We start from the raw sequence: 21371 nt of genomic DNA on the forward strand, positions 1-21371 counted from the left end.
ATTATAGTAGTTATATTCCTGTACATAGGAGGCAGTATTATAGTAGTTATATTCCTGTACATAGGGGGTAGTATTATAGTAGTTATATTCTTGTACATATGGGCAGTATTATAGTAGTTATATTCTTGTACATAGGGGGCAGTATTATAGTAGTTATATTCTTGTACATAGGGGGTAGTATTATAGTAGTTATATTCTTGTACATATGGGCAGTATTATAGTAGTTATATTCTTCTACATAGGGGGCAGTATTATAGTAGTTATATTCCTGTACATAGGGGGCAGTATTATAGTAGTTATATTCTTGTACATAGGGGGCAGTATTATAGTAGTTATATTCCTGTACATAGGGGGCAGTATTATAGTAGTTATATTCCTGTACATAGGAGGCAGTATTATAGTAGTTATATTCCTGTACATAGGGGGCAGTATTATAGTAGTTATATTCTTCTACATAGGGGGCAGTATTATAGTAGTTATATTCCTGTACATAGGGGGCAGTATTATAGTAGTTATATTCCTGTACATAGGGGGCAGTATTATAGTAGTTATATTCCTGTACATAGGGGGCAGTATTATAGTAGTTATATTCCTGTACATAGGAGGCAGTATTATAGTAGTTATATTCCTGTACATAGGGGGCAGTATTATAGTAGTTATATTCTTCTACCTAGGGGGCAGTATTATAGTAGTTATATTCCTGTACATAGGGGGCAGTATTATAGTAGTTATATTCCTGTACATAGGGGGCAGTATTATAGTAGTTATATTCCTGTACATAGGGGGCAGTATTATAGTAGTTATATTCCTGTACATAGGGGGCAGTATTATAGTAGTTATATTCCTGTACATAGGGGGCAGTATTATAGTAGTTATATTCCTGTACATAGGAGGCAGTATTATAGTAGTTATATTCCTGTACATAGGGGGCAGTATTATAGTAGTTATATTCTTCTACATAGGGGGCAGTATTATAGTAGTTATATTCTTGTACATATGGGTAGTATTATAGTAGTTATATTCTTGTACATAGGGGGTAGTATTATAGTAGTTATATTCTTGTACATAGGGGGTAGTATTATAGTAGTTATATTCTTGTACATATGGGCAGTATTATAGTAGTTATATTCTTCTACATAGGGGGCAGTATTATAGTAGTTATATTCCTGTACATAGGGGGCAGTATTATAGTAGTTATATTCTTGTACATAGGGGGCAGTATTATAGTAGTTATATTCCTGTACATAGGGGGCAGTATTATAGTAGTTATATTCCTGTACATAGGAGGCAGTATTATAGTAGTTATATTCCTGTACATAGGGGGCAGTATTATAGTAGTTATATTCTTCTACATAGGGGGCAGTATTATAGTAGTTATATTCCTGTACATAGGGGGCAGTATTATAGTAGTTATATTCCTGTACATAGGGGGCAGTATTATAGTAGTTATATTCCTGTACATAAGGGGCAGTATTATAGTAGTTATATTCCTGTACATAGGGGGCAGTATTATAGTAGTTATATTCCTGTACATAGGGGGCAGTATTATAGTAGTTATATTCCTGTACATAGGAGGCAGTATTATAGTAGTTATATTCCTGTACATAGGGGGCAGTATTATAGTAGTTATATTCTTCTACCTAGGGGGCAGTATTATAGTAGTTATATTCCTGTACATAGGAGGCAGTATTATAGTAGTTATATTCCTGTACATAGGGGGCAGTATTATAGTAGTTATATTCTTGTACATAGGGGGCAGTATTATAGTAGTTATATTCCTGTACATATGGGGCAGTATTATAGTAGTTATGTTCTTGTACATAGGGGGCAGTATTATAGTAGTTATATTCTTGTACATAGGGGGCAGTATTATAGTAGTTATATTCTTGTACATAGGGGGCAGTATTATAGTAGTTATATTCTTGTACATAGGGGGCAGTATTATAGTAGTTATATTCTTGTACATAGGGGGCAGTATTATATTAGTTATATTCCTGTACATAGAGGGCAGTATTATAATAGTTATATTCTTGTACATAGGAGGCAGTATTATAGTAGTTATATTCCTGTACATAGGGGGAGGTATTATAGTAGTTATATTCTTGTACATAGGGGGCAGTATTATAGTAGTTATATTCCTGTACATAGGGGGCGGTATTATAGTAGTTATATTCCTGTACATAGGAGGCAGTATTATAGTAGTTATATTCCTGTACATAGGGGGCAGTATTATAGTAGTTATATTCTTGTACATAGGGGGCAGTATTATAGTAGTTATATTCCTGTACATAGGGGGCAGTATTATAGTAGTTATATTCTTGTACATAGGGGGCAGCATTATAGTAGTTATATTCTTGTACATAGGGGGCAGCATTATAGTAGTTATATTCTTGTACATAGGGGGCAGTATTATAGTTGTTATATTCTTGTACATAGGGGGCAGTATTATAGTAGTTATATTCTTGTACATAGGGGGCAGTATTATAGTAGTTATATTCTTGTACATAGGGGGCAGTATTATAGTAGTTATATTCCTGTACATAGGGGGCAGTATTATAGTAGTTATATTCGTGTACATAGGGGGCAGTATTATAGTAGTTATATTCCTGTACATAGGGGGCAGTATTATAATAGTTATATTCTTGTACATAGGGGGAGGTATTATAGTAGTTATATTCTTGTACATAGGGGGCAGTATTATAGTAGTTATATTCTTGTACATAGGGGGCAGTATTATAGTAGTTATATTCCTGTACATAGGGGGCAGTATTATAGTAGTTATATTCTTGTACATAGGGGGGAGTATTATAGTAGTTATATTCTTGTACATAGGAGACAGTATTATAGTAGTTATATTCTTGTACATAAGGGGCAGTATTATAGTAGTTATATTCTTGTACAAAGGGGGCAGTATTATAGTAGTTATATTCTTGTACATAGGGGGCAGTATTATAGTAGTTATATTCTTGTACATAGGGGGCAGTATTATAGTAGTTATATTCCTGTACATAGGGGGCAGTATTATAGTAGTTATATTCTTGTACATAGGGGGCAGTATTATAGTAGTTATATTCCTGTACATAGGGAGCAGTATTATAGTAGTTATATTATTGTACATAGGAGGCAGTATTATAGTAGTTATATTCCTGTATATAGGGGGCAGTTTTATAGTAGTTATATTCTTGTACATAGGGGGCAGTATTATAGTAGTTATATTCTTGTACATAGGGGGCAGTATTATAGTAGTTATATTCTTGTACATAGGGGGCAGTATTATAGTAGTTATATTCTTGTACATCGGGGGCAGTATTATAGTAGTTATATTCCTGTACATAGGGGGCAGTATTATAGTAGTTATATTCTTCTACATAGGGGGCAGTATTATAGTAGTTCTATTCCTGTACATAGGGGGCAGTATTATAGTAGTTATATTCTTTACATAGGGGGCAGTATTATAGTAGTTATATTCCTGTACATAGGGGGCAGTATTATAGTAGTTATATTCTTGTACATAGGGGTAGTATTATAGTAGTTATATTCCTGTACATAGGGAGCAGTATTATAGTAGTTATATTATTGTACATAGGAGGCAGTATTATAGTAGTTATATTCCTGTATATAGGGGGCAGTTTTATAGTAGTTATATTCTTGTACATCGGGGGCAGTATTATAGTAGTTATATTCCTGTACATAGGGGGCAGTATTATAGTAATTATATTCTTGTACATAGGGGGCAGTATTATAGTAGTTATATTCTTGTACATAGGGGGCAGTGTTATAGTAGTTATATTCTTGTACATAGGGGCAGTATTATAGTAGTTATATTCCTGTACATAGGGGGCAGTATTATAGTAGTTATATTCCTGTACATAGGGGGCAGTACTATAGTAGTTATATTCTTGTACATAGGGGGCAGTATTATAGTAGTTATATTCCTGTACATAGGGGGCAGTATTATAGTAGTTATATTCTTGTACATAGGGGGCAGTGTTATAGTAGTTATATTCTTGTACATAGGGGCAGTATTATAGTAGTTATATTCCTGTACATAGGGGGCAGTATTATAGTAGTTATATTCCTGTACATAGGGGGCAGTACTATAGTAGTTATATTCTTGTACATAGGGGGCAGTATTATAGTAGTTATATTCCTGTACATAGGGGGCAGTATTATAGTAGTTATATTCCTGTACATAGGGGGCAGTATTATAGTAGTTATATTCTTCTACATAGGGGGCAGTATTATAGTAGTTATATTCCTGTATATAGGGGGCAGTTTTATAGTAGTTATATTCTTGTACATAGGGGGCAGTATTATAGTAGTTATATTCTTGTACATAGGGGGCAGTATTATAGTAGTTATATTCTTGTACATAGGGGGCAGTATTATAGTAGTTATATTCTTGTACATCGGGGGCAGTATTATAATAGTTATATTCCTGTACATAGGGGGCAGTATTATAGTAATTATATTCTTGTACATAGGGGGCAGTATTATAGTAGTTATATTCTTGTACATAGGGGGCAGTATTATAGTAGTTATATTCCTGTACATAGGGGGCAGTATTATAGTAGTTATATTCCTGTACATAGGGGGCAGTATTATAGTAGTTATATTCTTCTACATAGGGGGCAGTATTATAGTAGTTCTATTCCTGTACATAGGGGGCAGTATTATAGTAGTTATATTCTTGTACATAGGGGGCATTATTATAGTAGTTATATCCCTATACATAGGGGCAGTATTATAGTAGTTATATTCTTGTACATAGGGGGCAGTATTATAGTAGTTATATTCCTGTACATAGGGGGCAGTATTATAGTAGTTATATTCCTGTACATAGGGGGCAGTATTATAGCAGTTATTTTGGATTATAGGGGCAGTATATACATCTAGAACCTATTACATATGTAATCTCTCAATCCTATTGTTCCCTCTGGCCATTACTGTTCTGTGATGTCTTATTGTGTTGTATAAAAGTCTATGCTCTGTACAGCGCTGTGTACATGATGGTGGTATATATATATATATATATATAAAAAAAGAGAAAATCCAGAGCAGCACAGCAACCTGGTTGGGTGCAACGTCCTTGACCCTCTGGCTAGAGCGTCCTCAAATATAGTCTTTTCCAAAAACAGGCAGCACTCCAAAATAGTAGTAAAAGTAGTGGGGGGTGTCTTTATTCCATGTGCAACGTTTCAGCTCTTGCAGAGCCTTTATCAAGCATAGTATACATGGCCAGTGTGCAAACTTATAAGGGCCAACATTACATCTCATTGGTCCGTGGGCGGACCTAAACAATCATCAGCAAATTTACACAAATTGTGTTAGTGCCTTTACAAGTGATACATATACATCATTGATTCATAGTGGTATTTTGTGTACATTGAAATTGTTGTGTTAAACAAGTGAATAATATAATTAAAGATAGGTAATGCCTCCACATCGGTTGTAGGACCGCCCCCAGTCTCAGCCTTCCAATCATCAGCTCCAAAGGAGAAGGGGCGGGTCGCCGGAAGTGTCAGTGTCTTGATGATGATTAAAACCGCGTCACCGGAAGTCATCATGGTCACGTGAGCGGGCTCCATTCACGTGATTATGGCGCATATGCGCCTATTCCCGCGGTGTTCACGTGATTCTGGCGCATGTGCGCTTATTCTTGCGATGTCAGGCGCCATATTGGGTAAGGGAAAAAGCAATACAGAAACTATGTACAGACATGGTCGAATCCCATGTTGGGTTATGTGCAGTACTGTGCCCCTCCATGACCAGGGGCATAGGGGCAGCAATAAGTAGTGAAGCACCACTCATGCTACCCAGCTCAGATCGCTGGGGCAGGACACGGTATCCAATAAATGGACCACAGTTATCCCGTCCCGACGTCATACCTGGTGTTGCTGGAGTAGTGGGTACAATCTGAGGTAAAAAATTCTGGAATTCTCCCTGTAGGTTGCGACCACTAGTTTTCAGTGTCTGTCAAAATAAAAAATAAAAAAATAATAAAGCATGCCTGGTGAGGCTAAGCAGAAACTGTGACTATACCGGTGATGTGTCTGCGGTATGTTGAAGGCGACTGAGGAGGAAGGCACGAGACTATACGGGGGTTGGTGATCCAGCCAATGAGGGTCACAAGTTTTCCAATATATCTGGAAAAATAAGTAGACAAATAAACACATAAATAAATACATAGGTAAGTATAGTAGATTGTTATGTTACAATATTGTCAATATTCAGACATGTGAGGTCTGAGTCATTACTGGCAGGGGTATTTCCCCTTACTATACTTTAACCTACAGTATGGAGTCCCAGGAGGGCTACACACAGAGCCACCGGACGATCCTTATTCTAGAGCACTCTCAGTCAGTCCTATAGGAAAGTGTCATTAAATAAGACCACTCAAATTGTATTCCACATTTAAACCATAGGGTTGTAGAGTCCCCAGTCTCTGTATCCATCGTAATTCGCATCTCCTGAGTATGGCTTCTCGATTGCCACCTCTTCTCAGTGGGGGAATGTGGTCTATGATCATACATTTCAGGTCACTCTCTTTGTGTCCTGCCTCGGTGAAATGTCGGCTAACTGGTAGGTCTTTTTTCTTTTTGCGGATGGTATACCTATGTTGCGTGAATCGAGTCTTGAAGTCAAGTGTGGTCTCCCCCACGTATTTCAAGTCACATGGGCAACTCAGTAAGTATATCACGAAGTCGCTATTGCAGTCAAGATAGTGGTGTATTTTATACCGTGTCTCTTTGTGGGTAAACGTGTCACCTTTGACGACATAGGAACAATTAATACATGAGCGACATGGATAACACCCTTTTCGAATAGGGCCCAACAGGCCCCTTTGTATTGGTGTTTTGGATGGGCCTATATCGGTCTTGACTACTCGGTCCCTGATGTTTCTAGCCCTTCGATATGAGAGTATTGGGGGATTCTGTAGTGCTGGCACTCTTGAGGGGTCACTTTGTAGTAGCTTCCAGTGTTTCCTCACTATGGATGCTACTTGTGTGCTCGTGTCACAGTACGTGGAGATGAAGGGTATTCTTTCACCTTTGTTTTCAGATTGTGTGGGTGTTAGTAGTTCATTTCTACTTTTGCGTTCCAACCTATGTTTATTGTCAAGGAGTACCCTGTTGGGGTATCCACGTTGTTTAAATCTGGATAACATCACTGTAGTGTTTTTTTGTAATTTGTGCTCGTCACTGGCTATCCGTTTCACTCTATAGAGTTGGCTGAGGGGTAGAGAGTTCAGCATAGGGCGTGGGTGATTGCTGTCAAAACGCAGAATAGTGTTTCTGTCAGTAGGTTTGTAAAAAACGTCAGTTGTGAGACCTTGATGCGTGTTCTCAACGAGTACATCTAAAAATTGGAGATTCTCATTAGAATGTACCATAGTAAATTTAATGTCACTATCCACTGTATTGAGGTATTGGTGGAAGTCAGTCAATTGTTGTGTGTCACCGGTCCACAGGAGGAAGACATCGTCTATGTATCGCCACCACCCCATAACATGCTGGAAGTGGTGGGACACATAGACGAAGTCCTCCTCCAACGTGGTCATGACAATATTGGCGTATGTGGGGGCCATGTTGGCCCCCATAGCCACACCTCTAAGTTGTACATAGAAGTCACTGCCGTATAAAAAGTAATTGTTGAATAATATCAATCTTAAGAGATCCAAAATGAAAAAAATTTCAAGTTGCTTGAAGCTAGATCTCTGTAGTTGTTTCTCCACACACTTAAGGCCCATTTCATGGTTGATGGACGTATATAACGATACTACATCAAAAGAAACAAGAGTAAGCTTCTTCGGATCACATGGTTGTGTCTGTTTAAGTTTGCACAAAAAGTCGGTGGTGTCACGTATATGTGATTGTCCCCTGGTAGATAGTTCCCTCAGTGCCTGATCTAAAAAGATGGCTATGTTTGACGTGATAGATCCCCTTCCGGACACTATTGGTCTCCCTGGGGGGTGTTCAAGACTTTTATGTATCTTGGGGAGGGTATATATAATGGGGGTACGTGGGTGCATGACAGTTAGGAATTTGTGCATGTTCTCGCTAATGATCCCTGTGTTCACAGCTGTGTCTAGGATCTGTGCGATGCGTCGTCCCAATTCAAATTTGGGGTCAATTGAGACACGTTTATACACCGTAGAGTCGTCCAATTGTCGACGAATCTCGGCGTTGTACATCGACGTGTCCATGACCACTACCGCTCCGCCCTTGTCGGCGGGGCGGATCGTGATGTCACTGTCACGTGCAAGGTGTCCCAACGCCAGGATTTCCTCAGAATTGAGGTTAGTGTGTGTTAACCTGTCACTTTTGGTCTGTCGTAGTAAGTTTATGTCATGTTGTACTGCGTCTTTAAACGCTGTGATGGCTGGGATCTCTGTATTGGGAGAAAAGTTACTTTTGTTCGTTAAGCCAAATTGTCTTGGGTCAAGATTGGTGTGAACCTTAGGGGTGATTGGATTGCCATGAAACCAGTGTTTAAGACATATACTACGGTACAATCTGTGCAAATCAATATCTAGTTGAAACCAATCGGTATTAGTACATGGGCAAAAACTTAAACCTTTTTCTAGTACAGACAGTTCACTCACATTTAGCTGTTTAGAGGAAATATTGACAACCACCGGTTTCACTTCCTCTTGTTCGCCGTTCTCAATGGTAAAGTTCTGTTCTTTATTGCTTTGCACTTTTCTCCACTTGTAGTGGCGTCGGCTCCCCCTCCTGGTGGGTCGTCTTTGTCCGGGTTGTCCCCTAAAAAAGATTCGCCTGTTGTTGATGATTTTGAAGTGGAGACCAGATCGTCACGTTGTGTTTTCATAGTCGGGCTGCGTTTTTTCTTTCTCAGAGAAGCTTCCTTAGGTGTGGTCCCCATAGTAACAGAGTGTATGCCCTGCCAGGTATAGATTCTGCCGATCCGATAATCTTCATTATCCCTTGTCCATTTCGTTCTTTTTGTTTGTTCCTGTTCATTCTTTAGTGTAGTTACTTTCTTGTCAACTTCTTTTACAAATTCCTCGAACTCCGCGGTGGTACACATCTCTTTAAGTTTTTGTATCAGTTCCATCAAAAAAGCGTCCAGTTTTTTGGTCTCAGTCTGGAGATATTCGATGTTTAGCAGAATAAGATCAAGAGAGTACTTATTGGAAATGTGCATAAATTTCAAACAAAATGATGCGTCCTGTGAGAAAAGGTTCGGTCGAACATTAGACCGCATTCCCCTTGGTATCCGTTTAGCTTTAAGATATTCACCAAGTGTTGCAAGATGGAGTTGGAGAGACACTGATTTCTTCATGGCTTGTTCATATTGTTTTCTAAGTTCATTGACTGTGGGAGTGCTCAAAAAAGTCGTATCGCCCTGTAGTTCGCGTACAATCCGCTCCTGGTCTTCCTCTGTGTAGGCAAAGAGTTGGAAAGGTTCCCCCGAAACAATATCCATAGTGTAGAAAAAATAAGGCAACAGAATTTGCGTGCAAAATAAGCTCCGGTGCCAAATAAATAAAAAAAGAGAAAATCCAGAGCAGCACAGCAACCTGGTTGGGTGCAACGTCCTTGACCCTCTGGCTAGAGCGTCCTCAAATATAGTCTTTTCCAAAAACAGGCAGCACTCCAAAATAGTAGTAAAAGTAGTGGGGGGTGTCTTTATTCCATGTGCAACGTTTCAGCTCTTGCAGAGCCTTTATCAAGCATAGTATACATGGCCAGTGTGCAAACTTATAAGGGCCAACATTACATCTCATTGGTCCGTGAGGGAGACCAATAGTGTCCGGAAGGGGATCTATCACGTCAAACATAGCCATCTTTTTAGATCAGGCACTGAGGGAACTATCTACCAGGGGACAATCACATATACGTGACACCACCGACTTTTTGTGCAAACTTAAACAGACACAACCATGTGATCCGAAGAAGCTTACTCTTGTTTCTTTTGATGTAGTATCGTTATATACGTCCATCAACCATGAAATGGGCCTTAAGTGTGTGGAGAAACAACTACAGAGATCTAGCTTCAAGCAACTTGAAATTTTTTTCATTTTGGATCTCTTAAGATTGATATTATTCAACAATTACTTTTTATACGGCAGTGACTTCTATGTACAACTTAGAGGTGTGGCTATGGGGGCCAACATGGCCCCCACATACGCCAATATTGTCATGACCACGTTGGAGGAGGACTTCGTCTATGTGTCCCACCACTTCCAGCATGTTATGGGGTGGTGGCGATACATAGACGATGTCTTCCTCCTGTGGACCGGTGACACACAACAATTGACTGACTTCCACCAATACCTCAATACAGTGGATAGTGACATTAAATTTACTATGGTACATTCTAATGAGAATCTCCAATTTTTAGATGTACTCGTTGAGAACACGCATCAAGGTCTCACAACTGACGTTTTTTACAAACCTACTGACAGAAACACTATTCTGCGTTTTGACAGCAATCACCCACGCCCTATGCTGAACTCTCTACCCCTCAGCCAACTCTATAGAGTGAAACGGATAGCCAGTGACGAGCACAAATTACAAAAAAACACTACAGTGATGTTATCCAGATTTAAACAACGTGGATACCCCAACAGGGTACTCCTTGACAATAAACATAGGTTGGAACGCAAAAGTAGAAATGAACTACTAACACCCACACAATCTGAAAACAAAGGTGAAAGAATACCCTTCATCTCCACGTACTGTGACACGAGCACACAAGTAGCATCCATAGTGAGGAAACACTGGAAGCTACTACAAAGTGACCCCTCAAGAGTGCCAGCACTACAGAATCCCCCAATACTCTCATATCGAAGGGCTAGAAACATCAGGGACCGAGTAGTCAAGACCGATATAGGCCCATCCAAAACACCAATACAAAGGGGCCTGTTGGGCCCTATTCGAAAAGGGTGTTATCCATGTCGCTCATGTATTAATTGTTCCTATGTCGTCAAAGGTGACACGTTTACCCACAAAGAGACACGGTATAAAATACACCACTATCTTGACTGCAATAGCGACTTCGTGATATACTTACTGAGTTGCCCATGTGACTTGAAATACGTGGGGGAGACCACACTTGACTTCAAGACTCGATTCACGCAACATAGGTATACCATCCGCAAAAAGAAAAAAGACCTACCAGTTAGCCGACATTTCACCGAGGCAGGACACAAAGAGAGTGACCTGAAATGTATGATCATAGACCACATTCCCCCACTGAGAAGAGGTGGCAATCGAGAAGCCATACTCAGGAGATGCGAATTACGATGGATACAGAGACTGGGGACTCTACAACCCTATGGTTTAAATGTGGAATACAATTTGAGTGGTCTTATTTAATGACACTTTCCTATAGGACTGACTGAGAGTGCTCTAGAATAAGGATCGTCCGGTGGCTCTGTGTGTAGCCCTCCTGGGACTCCATACTGTAGGTTAAAGTATAGTAAGGGGAAATACCCCTGCCAGTAATGACTCAGACCTCACATGTCTGAATATTGACAATATTGTAACATAACAATCTACTATACTTACCTATGTATTTATTTATGTGTTTATTTGTCTACTTATTTTTCCAGATATATTGGAAAACTTGTGACCCTCATTGGCTGGATCACCAACCCCCGTATAGTCTCGTGCCTTCCTCCTCAGTCGCCTTCAACATACCGCAGACACATCACCGGTATAGTCACAGTTTCTGCTTAGCCTCACCAGGCATGCTTTATTATTTTTTTATTTTTTATTTTGACAGACACTGAAAACTAGTGGTCGCAACCTACAGGGAGAATTCCAGAATTTTTTACCTCAGATTGTACCCACTACTCCAGCAACACCAGGTATGACGTCGGGACGGGATAACTGTGGTCCATTTATTGGATACCGTGTCCTGCCCCAGCGATCTGAGCTGGGTAGCATGAGTGGTGCTTCACTACTTATTGCTGCCCCTATGCCCCTGGTCATGGAGGGGCACAGTACTGCACATAACCCAACATGGGATTCGACCATGTCTGTACATAGTTTCTGTATTGCTTTTTCCCTTACCCAATATGGCGCCTGACATCGCAAGAATAAGCGCACATGCGCCAGAATCACGTGAACACCGCGGGAATAGGCGCATATGCGCCATAATCACGTGAATGGAGCCCGCTCACGTGACCATGATGACTTCCGGTGACGCGGTTTTAATCATCATCAAGACACTGACACTTCCGGCGACCCGCCCCTTCTCCTTTGGAGCTGATGATTGGAAGGCTGAGACTGGGGGCGGTCCTACAACCGATGTGGAGGCATTACCTATCTTTAATTATATTATTCACTTGTTTAACACAACAATTTCAATGTACACAAAATACCACTATGAATCAATGATGTATATGTATCACTTGTAAAGGCACTAACACAATTTGTGTAAATTTGCTGATGATTGTTTAGGTCCGCCCACGGACCAATGAGATGTAATGTTGGCCCTTATAAGTTTGCACACTGGCCATGTATACTATGCTTGATAAAGGCTCTGCAAGAGCTGAAACGTTGCACATGGAATAAAGACACCCCCCACTACTTTTACTACTATTTTGGAGTGCTGCCTGTTTTTGGAAAAGACTATATATATATATAGATACATATATGAAGATAGAATAATCCATCTTGAGTCGATGTGACGTCTCTCACAGGCCTCCTGTTCCGTGTTATACTGTGCGCCATGTTGCGGTATTATATGGAGCTTGTGTCCTGGAGACGCCTTCCTCTGGATGTGTCCGTCCTCTTTCTCTTCCTCGCTCGATTATTCGGGAGTCTGATCAGGTTTCTGTGGTGTAAGGTGATGGGAGGCTGAAAATAGAAACACGATCGCACGAGACACGTCCTGCTCCGTGCGCCTCTCCCATACATGTACATCTCAGAGCTGTATCTGTGCTGAGCCGTGATGCCGCAGAGGATTCTGGGAGACTGGAAAACTGTGCTTAGGGGTATTTCTAAAATTCTGAGATGTGGACTCCCACCAAGGGTAAAGGGGTCCCCTGATTCTCACACTAGGTGACGCTGACCTCTGGGAGGGTCCTGCGGAGATGACACGCACAGCGACTGACCCGGTGGTCCGGAGCAAAGCTCCAAGGTCAGCATTCCAGAATCGGAGACCATGGGCCAAGGCCGGGTCCTTCCTAGCAAGGGTTTAAGGGCCTTCAGATGATCGGGGAACCCCTTTACATCAGTGTAGGGGAGAAGAAACCGGGATGCCCTGAATGTAAGGCCGATGCCCCGGTACAGTCCCGGGAGGTAGGTGTGGGGCAGCTCCGCTCTACTGTCCCCTAGGTGCCGCCTCATCCAATCAGAGAGAGGTCCAGAGCAGGATAAGAGGCAGGTGACGCTGGGCGGGGACTACAAGCATCGGAGTATTGGGGCGGAGCTTATACTACGACCGCACAAGAAGAAGATGTTCTCAGCCCCTGGAAAGTCACTTCTGGATCACAACTCCAGGGATAAGCCCAAAACTTCAGGACCCCCCAAACCCTGCACCTCAGCAGAGACACCAACTACCCCTATATCTGTCCTTGGAAAATGGAAAGGACAAAAGAAAGGACGCGATGCAGGTGCGTTCTAGGTAGGTGGATTCCAAGTAGTTGGATGCGAGGTAGGTGGACGCGAGGCAGGTGGGTTCTAGGTAGGTGGATTCTAAGTAGTTGGATGCGAGGTAGGTGGACGCGAGGCAGGTGGGTTCTAGGTAGGTGGATTCTAAGTAGTTGGATGCGAGGTAGGTGGACGCGAGGCAGGTGGGTTCTAGGTAGGTGGATTCTAAGTAGTTGGATGCGAGGTAGGAGGACGCGAGGCAGGTGGGTTCTAGGTAGGTGGACGCAAGGTAGGTGGATTCTAAGTAGTTGGATGCGAGGTAGGTGGACACGAGGCAGGTGGGTTCTAGGTAGGTGGACGCGAGGTATGTGGACGCGAGGTAGGTGGGTTCTAAGTAGTTGGATGCGAGGTAGGTGGGTTCTAGGTAGGTGGACGCGAGGTAGGTGGGTTCTAGGTAGGTGGACGCGAGGTAGGTGGATTCTAAGTAGTTGGATGCGAGGTAGGTGGAGTCTAGGTAGGTGGACGCGAGGTAGGTGGATTCTAGGTAGGTGGGCGCGAGGTAGGTGGATTCTAGGTAGGTGGGCGCGAGGTAGGTGGATTTTAAGTAGTTGGATGCGAGGTAGGTGGAGTCTAGGTAGGTGGACGCGAGGTAGGTGGATTCTAGGTAGGTGGGCGCGAGGTAGGTGGATTCTAGGTAGGTGGGCGCGAGACAGGTGGATTCTAGGTAGGTGGGCGCGAGGTAGGTAGATTCTAGGTAGGTGGGCGCGAGACAGGTGGATTCTAGGTAGGTGGGCGCGAGGTAGGTAGATTCTAGGTAGGTGGACGCGAGGTAGGTAGATTCTAGGTAGGTGGGCGCGAGGAAGTGGATTCTAAGTAGTTGGATGCGAGGTAGGTGGAGTCTAGGTAGGTGGACGCGAGGTAGGTGGATTCGAGGTAGGTGGACGCGAGGTAGATGGACAGACAGATAGATGATTGAAAGTTGTGAGGTAGGTAGATAGATGATTGGTAGACGCGAGGTTGATAGATGTGAGGCAGGTAGATAGGACACGTCAGCCTCTCCTCCGGTGATACACATCGGGGGAACACATGACTTTCTCTTCTCTCTGACGACACTTTCGGTCCAGCTGCACTGCGGAGGAGATGGCTCTCGCTGTCGCCCCGGCAACTGCCGTCACTTAGCAATGGTTGTCTCCCCCAGTAACAGTGGTTGCCTGGCTACGGGCTGTAGTGTGTGCGGGGGAGGGGAGGAGGCGCGAGAGTCTGCAGCTATAAATAGCGGAGGCTGAGGAGAAGCTTCTGAGGACATAGAAGACGGGTGCACACATCTGCAGGGCCGGGGGTTAACCCATCAACGGCCACAAGGATGACGATCACACCAAACATGGACCCCCCCACCCACTACTATCCTGTGCTACCTGCTACATGGGAGCCTTTAAAGGGGATGTCCACGACCCGAACCTCAGGAAACATGAAGCTTCTTCCATGAACAGCTCCGCACCTGTCTGAGAACGAGACTGCAGCTCAGGTGCAATACCACAGCCAACCTGAGGACAAGGGTGGCGACATGCCTGGCCTCACAGTATGAGCTACCACCCAGCTTTCCCAAGGTCTGATACCAACATGGCCGCCTTTACAGCAAAGCACCTGTCACTCAGAGGTTTTGTCCTCCATTAGAAGAGGTCACCCAGCTTTCCCAGGCTCCAGAGCCAAACTGATCCCAACTATAAAGTATGACACATCCTCATGTAACCAAAACCACAACAGGGAAGGGCACACAGATCTCTGATTATATGTGAAAGGGGGAGGGGGCAACACAGAGAGGAGCCAAAAAATGGCTTCATATAAAGTACATAGATCAATCCATACAAGGCACAACTAACCTGACACCGGAACCAACAGTACCGACCTCACCTGTAGAGAGAATAGGAACATACATTAATACTAACATATAACTACTATAATACTGCCCCCTATGTACAGGAATATAACTACTATAATACTGCCCCCTATGTACAGGAATATAACTACTATAATACTGCCCCCTATGTACAGGAATATAACTACTATAATACTGCCCCCTATGTACAAGAATATAACTACTATAATACTGCCCCCTATGTACAAGAATATAACTACTATAATACTGCCCCCTATGTACAAGAATATAACTACTATAATACTGCCCCCTATGTACAAGAATATAACTACTATAATACTGCCCCCTATGTACAAGAATATAACTACTATAATACTGCCCCCTATGTACAAGAATATAACTACTATAATACTGCCCCCTATGTACAGGCATATAACTACTATAATACTGCCCCATATATACAGGAATATAACTACTATAATACTGCCCCCTATGTACAAGAATATAACTACTATAATACTGCCCCCTATGTACAAGAATATAACTACTATAATACTGCCCCCTATGTACAGGAATATAACTACTATAATACTGTCCCCCATGTACAGGCATATAACTACTATAATACTGCCCCCTATGTACAGGAATATAACTACTATAATACTGCCCCCTATGTACAGGAATATAACTACTATAATACTGTCCCCCATGTACAGGCATATAACTACTATAATACTGCCCCCTATGTACAGGAATATAACTACTATAATACTGCCCCCTATGTACAAGAATATAACTACTATAATACTGCCCCCTATGTACAAGAATATAACTACTATAATACTGCCGCCTATGTACAGGAATATAACTACTATAATACTGCCTCCTATGTATAAGGATATAACTACTATAATACTGCCACCTATGTACAGGAATATAACTACTATAATACTGCCCCCTATGTACAAGAATATAACTACTATAATACTGCCGCCTATGTACAGGAATATAACTACTATAATACTGCCCCCTATGTACAGGAATATAACTACTATAATACTGCCCCCTATGTACAAGAATATAACTACTATAATACTGCCCCCTATGTACAAGAATATAACTACTATAATACTGCCCCCTATGTACAAGAATATAACTACTATAATACTGCCCCCTATGTACAAGAATATAACTACTATAATACTGCCCCCTATGTACAAGAATATAACTACTATAATACTGCCCCCTATGTACAGGCATATAACTACTATAATACTGCCCCATATATACAGGAATATAACTACTATAATACTGCCCCCTATGTACAAGAATATAACTACTATAATACTGCCCCCTATGTACAAGAATATAACTACTATAATACTGCCCCCTATGTACAGGAATATAACTACTATAATACTGTCCCCCATGTACAGGCATATAACTACTATAATACTGCCCCCTATGTACAGGAATATAACTACTATAATACTGCCCCCTATGTACAGGAATATAACTACTATAATACTGTCCCCCATGTACAGGCATATAACTACTATAATACTGCCCCCTATGTACAGGAATATAACTACTATAATACTGCCCCCTATGTACAAGAATATAACTACTATAATACTGCCCCCTATGTACAAGAATATAACTACTATAATACTGCCGCCTATGTACAGGAATATAACTACTATAATACTGCCTCCTATGTATAAGGATATAACTACTATAATACTGCCCCCTATGTACAGGAATATAACTACTATAATACTGCCCCCTATGTACAAGAATATAACTACTATAATACTGCCGCCTATGTACAGGAATATAACTACTATAATACTGCCCCCTATGTACAGGAATATAACTACTATAATACTGCCCCCTATGTAAAAGAATATAACTACTATAATACTACCCCCTATGTACAGGAATATAACTACTATAATACTGCCCCCTATGTACAGGGATATAACTACTATAATACTGCCCCCTATGTACAAGAATATAACTACTATAATACTACCCCCTATGTACAGGAATATAACTGCTATAATACTGCCCCTTTGTACAAGAATATAACTACTATAATACTGCCCCCTATGTACAGGAATATAACTACTATAATACTGCCCCCTATGTACAGGAATATAACTACTATAATACTGCCCCCTATGTACAGGAATATAACTACTATAAAACTGCCCCCTATGTACAGGAATATAACTACCATAATACTGCCCCCTATGTACAGGAATATAACTACTATAATACTGCCCCCTATGTACAGGAATATAACAACTATAATACTGTCCCTATGTACAGGAATATAACTACTATAATACTGCCCCCTGTGTACAAGAATATAACTACTATAATACTGCCCCCTATGTACAAGAATATAACAATTTTAATACTGCCCCCTATGTACAGGGATATAACTACTATAATACTGCCCCCTATGTACAAGAATATAACTACTATAATACTGCCCCTTATGTACAGGAATATAACTACTATAATACTGCCCCCTGTGTACAAGAATATACCTACTATAATACTGCCCCCTATGTACAAGAATATAACTACTATAATACTGCCCCCTGTGTACAGGACTATAACTACTATAATACTGCCCCCTGTGTACAAGAATATAACTACTATAATACTGCCTCCTATGTACAAGAATATAACTACTATAATACTGCCCCCTATGTACAAGAATATAACTACTATAATACTGCCCCCTATGTACAGGAATATAACTACTATAATACTGCCCCCTATGTACAAGAATATAACTACTATAAAACTGCCCCCTATGTACAAGAATATAACTACTATAATACTGCCCCCTATGTACAGGAATATAACTACTATAATACTGCCCCCTATGTACAAGAATATAACTACTATAATACTGCCCCTATGTACAGGAATATAACTACTATAATACTACCCCCTATGTGCAAGAATATAACTACTATAATACTGCCCCCTATGTACAGGAATATAACTACTATAATACTGCCCCCTATGTACAGGAATATAACTACTATAACACTGCCCCCTATGTACAAGAATATAACTACTATAATACTGCCCCCTATGTACAAGAATATAACTACTATAATACTGCCCCCTATGTACACAAATATAACCACTATAATACTGCCCCCTATGTACAAGAATATAACTACTATAATACTGCCCCCTATGTACAGGAATATAACTACTATAATACTGCCCCCTATGTACAGAATATAACTACTATAATACTGCCCCCTATGTACAAGAATATAACTACTATAATACTGCCCCCTATGTACAAGAATATACCTACTATAATACTGCTCCATATGTACAAGAATATAACTACTATAATACTGCCCCCTATGTACAAGAATATAACTACTATAATACTGCCCCCTATGTACAAGAATATAACTACTATAATACTGCCCCCTATGTACAAGAATATAACTACTATAACACTGCTCCATATGTACAAGAATATAACTACTATAATACTGCCCCCTATGTACAAGAATATAACTACTATAATACTGCCCCCTATGTACAGGAATATAACTACTATAATACTGCCCCCTATGTACAAGAATATAACTACTATAATACTGCCCCCTATGTACAAGAATATAACTACTATAATACTGCCCCCTATGTACAAGAAAATAACTACTATAATACTGCCCCCTATGTACAAGAACATAACTACTATAATACTGCCCCCTATGTACAAGAATATAACTACTATAATACTGCCCCCTATGTACAGGAATATAACTACTATAATACTGCCCCCTATGTACAAGAATATAACTACTATAATACTGCCCCCTATGTACAAGAATATAACTACTATAATACTGCCCCCTATGTACAAGAATATAACTACTATAATACTGCCCCCTATGTACAGGAATATAACTACTATAATACTGCCCCCTATGTACAAGAATATAACTACTATAATACTGCCCCCTATGTACAAGAATATAACTACTATAATACTGCCCCCTATGTACAAGAAAATAACTACTATAATACTGCCCCCTATGTACAAGAACATAACTACTATAATACTGCCCCCTATGTACAGGAATATAACTACTATAATACTGCCCCTATGTACAAGAATATAACTACTATAATACTGCCCCTATGTACAAGGATATAACTACTATAATACTCCCCCCTATGTACAAGAATATAACTACTATAATACTGCCCCCTATGTACAAGAATATAACTACTATAATACTGCCCCCTATGTACAAGAATATAACTACTATAATACTGCCCCCTATGTACAGGAATATAACTACTATAATACTGCCCCCTATGTACAAGAATATAACTACTATAATACTGCCCCCTATGTACAAGAATATAACTACTATAATACTGCCCCCTATGTACAAGAAAATAACTACTATAATACTGCCCCCTATGTACAAGAACATAACTACTATAATACTGCCCCCTATGTACAAGAATATAACTACTATAATACTGCCCCCTATGTACAGGAATATAACTACTATAATACTGCCCCCTATGTACAAGAATATAACTACTATAATACTGCCCCCTATGTACAAGAATATAACTACTATAATACTGCCCCCTATGTACAAGAAAATAACTACTATAATACTGCCCCCTATGTACAAGAACATAACTACTATAATACTGCCCCCTATGTACAGGAATATAACTACTATAATACTGCCCCTATGTACAAGAATATAACTACTATAATACTGCCCCTATGTACAAGGATATAACTACTATAATACTGCCCCCTATGTACAGGAATATAACTACTATAATACTGCCCCCTATGTACAGGAATATAACTACTATAATACTGCCCCCTATGTACAGGAATATAACTACTAAAACACTGCCCCCTATGTACAAGAATATAAATACTATAATACTACCCCCTATGTACAAGAATATAACTACTATAATACTGCCCCCTATGTACAGGAATATAACTACTATAATACTGCCCCTATGTACAGGAATATAACTACTATAATACTGCCCCCTATGTACAGGAATATACCTACTATAATACTGCCCCTTATGTACAGGGATATAACTACTATAATACTGCCCCCTATGTACAAGAATATAACTACTATAATACTGCCCCCTATGTACAAGAATATAATTACTATAATACTGCCCCTATGTACAGGAATATAACTACTATAATACTACCCCCTATGTTTAAGAAAATAACTACAATAATACTGCACCTATGTACAAGAATATAACTACTATAATCCTGCCCCCTATGTACAAGAATATAACTACTATAATACTGCCCCCTATGTACAAGAATATAACTACTATAATACTGCCCCCTATGTACAGGAATATAACTACTATAATACTGCCCCCTATTTACAAGAATATAACTACTATAATACTGCCCCCTATGTACAAGAATATAACTACTATAATACTGCCCCCTATGTACAAGAATATAACTACTATAATACTGCCCCCTATGTACAGGAATATAACTACTAAAACACTGCCCCCTATGTACAAGAATATAACTACTAAAATACTGCCCCCTATGTACAGGAATATAATACCTTATAATACTGCCCCCTATGTACAGGAATATAACTACTATAATACTGCCCCATATGTACAATAATATACCTACTATAATACTGCCCCCTATGTACAAGAATATAACTACTATAATACTGCCCCCTATGTACAGGAATATAACTACTATAATACTGCCCCCTATGTACAGGAATATAACTACTATAATACTGCCTCCTATGTACAAGAATATAACTACTATAATACTGCCCCCTATGTACAAGAATATAACTACTATAATACTGCCCCCTATGTACAGG

At 40.3% G+C, this 21371-nt stretch overlaps 1 protein-coding gene across 1 annotated transcript in view; it reads right to left on the reverse strand.

The window, feature by feature from the left end:
* FBXL16 (F-box and leucine rich repeat protein 16) overlaps positions 1-21371 on the reverse strand; it is a 67467-nt gene that overhangs the window by 42316 nt on the left and 3780 nt on the right. Inside the window, exon 2 of the mRNA XM_072119703.1 lies at positions 15449-15479. The gene's annotated coding sequence lies outside the window, so the exon portion shown is untranslated. The remainder of the gene's footprint in view (positions 1-15448; positions 15480-21371) is intronic.

The sequence above is a fragment of the Engystomops pustulosus genome, chromosome 8 (assembly GCF_040894005.1).
Source record: "Engystomops pustulosus chromosome 8, aEngPut4.maternal, whole genome shotgun sequence".
NCBI lineage: Eukaryota > Metazoa > Chordata > Amphibia > Anura > Leptodactylidae > Engystomops > Engystomops pustulosus.